Source organism: Taudactylus pleione, unplaced genomic scaffold (genome assembly GCF_031769625.1).
Source record: "Taudactylus pleione unplaced genomic scaffold, aTauple2 ptg000390l, whole genome shotgun sequence".
NCBI classification, from domain to species: Eukaryota; Metazoa; Chordata; class Amphibia; order Anura; family Myobatrachidae; genus Taudactylus; species Taudactylus pleione.
In genome coordinates, this window is record NW_028284791.1 from 1,462,561 (window position 1) to 1,467,229 (window position 4,669).

A 4,669-nucleotide genomic window follows, 5' to 3' on the forward strand; every position below is an offset into this window, starting at 1 on the left:
GTGAACATTTCATCCAAATCCATCCAGTAAAAGGCTCAAAACAAGCTCCCCGGGTCAAAGACCTGCCCAGCATACACCAACGGGAGGTCCAACTGGGACCTCAACCCCCTGGTATGTCTTCTGGGATCCAATGTTACCACTCTGTGTAATGCCCAGAACAGGATCCCTGGGTCAAAGTTCCAACGCACTCCACCGTGCAGTTCAACCTGGAACCTAAGGCATCCCAGACCAATTGCCACCCCTCTGTGAAGTTTTCATCCAATTACATCCAGTGGAAGGCCCAGTACAGGCTCCCCAGGTCAAAGTTCTGCCCAGCATCCCCGGGTCAATATTCTGCCCAGCAGACACCAATGGGAGGTCCAACTGGGACCTCAACCCCCTATTTTGTCTTCTGGGATCAATTGTTACCACTCTGTGAAGTTTTTGTTTAACTCCATCCGTTGAAAGGCCCAGAACAGGCTCCCTGGGTCAAAGTTCTTGCAAGCGTACACCAATGGGAGGTTTGACCTCTGATCTAATGTTACTACCCTGTTAAATTTACATCAAAATTTATCTAATGGAAATCTCAGAACAGGCTCCACGAGTCAAAGTTTTGCCTCGCATCCCCAGGTCAAAATTCTGCCCAGCATACACCAACTAGAGGTCCAACTGGGACCTCAACCCCCTAGTATGTCTTTTGGGATAAAGTGGTACCACTTTGTGAAGTTTTCATCCAAATCCATCCAGTGAAAGGCTCAGAACAGACTCCCGGGTCAAAGTACTGCACAGCGTACACCAACAGAAGATCCGACTGACCAGGATCCAACTGGACTACAGTACCTCACGTTGGTTTCATTCCAATTGGTGTAGGGGTGTCTGTATGCATACCTGGACAGACAAACCAATGAACAAACAAACCAATGAGTTTTATAAAAGTTTTAGGCAGGTGTGGAAAAATGCTGCAAAGTAAGAATTTTTTCAAAAATAAAAGTGTTAATAGTTTATTTTTATCAATTAATAACATGCAATGTGAATGAACAGAAGATAAATCTAAATCAAAACAATATTTGGTGTGAGCACCCTTTGCCTTCAAAACAGCATCAATTCTTCAATTCTTTTAGGTACACTTGCACACAGTTTTTGAAGGAACTTGGCAGGGAGATTATTCCAAACATTTTGGAGAACTAAGCACAGATCTTCTGTGGATGTAGGCTTGCTTATATCCTTCTGTCTCTTCATGTAATCCCATACAGACCCAATGATGTAGAGATCAGGGCTCTGTGGGGCCATATCATCACGTCCATGACTCCTTGTCCTTTATGATGAAGATAGTTCATAATGACATTTGCTGAATGTTTGGGGTCGTTGTCCTGCTGCAGAATAAATTTGGAGCCAATCAGATGCCTCCCTGATGGTATTGCATGATGGATATGTACCAGCATGTATTTCTCAGCATTGAGGACACCATTAATCCTGACCAAATCACCAACTCCATTTGCTGAAATGCAGCCCCAAGCTTGCAAGGAACCTCTACCATGCTTCACTGTTGTCTGCAGTCACTCATTATTGTACCACTCTCCAGCCCTATAAACACACTGGGAAGCGCCACAGGATTATAAGAAAATACACTAGATGTCTCAGTGGACTTGCGTATATATAGCTAATGACTTAGCTAATGTTTTGTGCACTGAGAAGTCCAGCTCCAGCATCTCACATCCGCCGCTTATCTACAAAAGCACAAACATCGGTCACACATTGGACAGAGTGGCTCTCCTGAGACTTTGGGGCCTCTGCAGCTGCTCCAGAAGCTGCTCACTATAGAATGCTCATAAAATTGTCCCGACACACTTGAATTTTTCTAACCACCCCTCCCCCCTCTTTATGTCACTCACTTTGCAAATAAATCCTCTCTGCAACCACTTTAATGCATGCGCAATAGCTAAAAATCGCTTCACTGTGTCCCACATAGCCATTGTGTCCAGCTCTGAATCTGGCCCTATGTTAACAAAATATTTATTGGTCTGATGTTCTAAAGTTGCTCATTTGGACAAGGTTTTTTGTTAGGTTTGCCTTTTGGCCAAAAACCAGAAACTGATGCTTAGTTAAATCACCCGTGAACTTGAGCAGCATTCATTACTAATTAGTCATCTAATAAAAGATGAAGACCTAGGGCTCTATTTATTATCATTATTTTTACTAAAATAAAGTGAAAAAGGCTGTTTTGTGTTTTCACACCCTTTTCACATTATTTTAGTATCACCTATAGTTATTACAGGGCAATTGTAGTAGAATTCCTAAAATTCTACTCCAACCCCTAAGCATCAAATATTTTTAGTAATTAGATCGCATTTCCCATAATTGTAATGGGAAATGTGATCCGACCAGAGTTACTAAAAATAAATTGTAAAAAAATACCGGGGAAAGCCCTGTGATAATAACGCCACCTGGAGGTGGCGTTATCCAGGGTCTCCCCCAGTTACCAGGCTCCTACTATTCTGTAATGGGCAGAGCAGAGCCCGAAGCCGGTCCCAGTGATCAGCTGTGTGGTCTAAACAGACCGCAAGCTGATCTCTGCTAAAATAAAAAAAAGTAAGAAAAAAATCTACTTACCTGACTCCAGGGACTGGTGATGGGGGCTCCGGTGATGTTCTCCCTCCAGTCAGCTGGTCTCCCATAGCGCACTGCAGCCCGGTCATCAGGTGACCGTGTCCCAGTGCAGTATGGGATGTCAGCTGACCGGAGGCATGGAAGACATCAGCGGAGCACCAATGACTGCAGGTAAGTGCTATTGGGGGAGGGGGGGTAGCGGGGGGGTCCTTGATCACAGGGGTGGGGCTTAGCACCAGGGGTGGTGCTTAGCACCGGGGGGGTAGCAGCATCGGATGGTCAGCGCATGCGTCGGTACTTTATCGCGGTATTTTTTACGAACCTACCATGACTAATGTGCGGAGGGGATTCGCAGGGACAGCGTTTTATCGCAAGCTCTGTCCCTGCAAGGGATTTGTAGTAAATCCCTTTGATATTGCCTGAATTCGCAATGCAAATTCAGTTGATAATATCACACTACAATCTGCATTACAAATGTGGATTGTAGTAAATAGAGCCCCTAAAGTGGTGGAAGGTTACACTCATAATAGCAGCACAGACGGTGTAATGGTTAGCATTACTGCCTCACAGCACTGAGGTCATGGGTTCATTTACCACTACGGCCCTAACTGTGTGGGTTTCCTCCGGGTTCTCCGGTTTTCAACCACACTCCAAAAATATACTGGTAGGTTAATTTGCTCCTAAAAAAATTAACACTAGTGTGTATGTGTGTGGGTGTACATGTAATAGGGTATATAGAGTGCAAGCTCCTCTGGGCAGGGACTGATGTGAATGGGCAAATATTATCTGTAAAGCGCTGTGGAATGTGTGTGTTATATAATTATAAATAACTGATAATAAATAAATAGGACATTTTGCTCTTAGACCATCTTTCCCCCTTCTCTTCTCACACTCACACTCCTTAACAAACCTAAGTGTACTTTTTGTCTGCAGATGCATCTCCTGAGCCTGGAGAACGTACACAGACCCTTAGAAAGTAATTATGCTCGGAGGACCATCTATGGGCCCCAAAGTATTTTAACTGTGCATCCCGCATGCTTAATAAGTGAAGTGCATGGCTATTATATGTTTATAATGTTGCAATATGCACGTATAGGTAGTGGTGGTATGTCAGAATGTATGTACAGACCAGTGCATGCCGTGAGACAACGAAAAGCCCATTACTTACCCAGTGGGGTGGTTAATTTGTCAGCAATGTGGTAGTACAGCTGTGCTCACAGTTATACACACTCAGACTGGTCATGCAATAGAGCTTGAGTGGAGTGGAGGCATATAGCTCAATAGCTGGTGACTGTATGTGGGACCCGCATATAGCGGAACCAGCATCTCTATTGGAACCAGCATCTCAATAAGGTAGTGGGGTTTGTGGACTGCAGTAATGGCAAGTCTCTCCAGAGCTTAGTGAAAGATGTCCATCTTCTACTGTGGCACTCTAACACAGTGACAAGATGGCACCGCACATGCACAGAACTACAGATGGTGGCCATCTTGGTAATGGATTGAAGCATTCCTGGAGGTTCCAATATGGAGTACAGTAGCACGCTCCATTTTCAACATATAAATGGTGAGCAACAGTGGTGGCTCCAGAGGTTGGGCTGCAGTGCAGTCTAAAATTTAAATAGGGGTGCCACACCAACTGACCTTCCAAACATCGCTGGCCGGGACACTAGCAGTGTTTGGAAGGGTAGTTGGTGTGGTACCCCTATTTGAATTTTGGACTGCCCTGCAGCCTCACCTCTGGAGCCACCACTGGTGAGCAATAAACACTTATCAGATGAGTGCACTATATTATAAATGTATTTTGTTCTTTCTCAATTACTATATCTTGTACCCCATTCACATAAAGAAACATTGTTATCTATATAAACAACATTAATAAGTGGTGCCTGGTACATTGTACTGTAGACCTAATATTTGGTACAGATGTAATTAATTATTGAAATAGACAGAGCAATCCGGCTTTGTCATACATTGCTTACTGCATATCATATATACATGCACATTATAATAAATGGGTTACCATGTTTCTCAGTTGTTCAAATAATAAAGCACCTAATCATTTAGGAAATTAACATTTATCTCA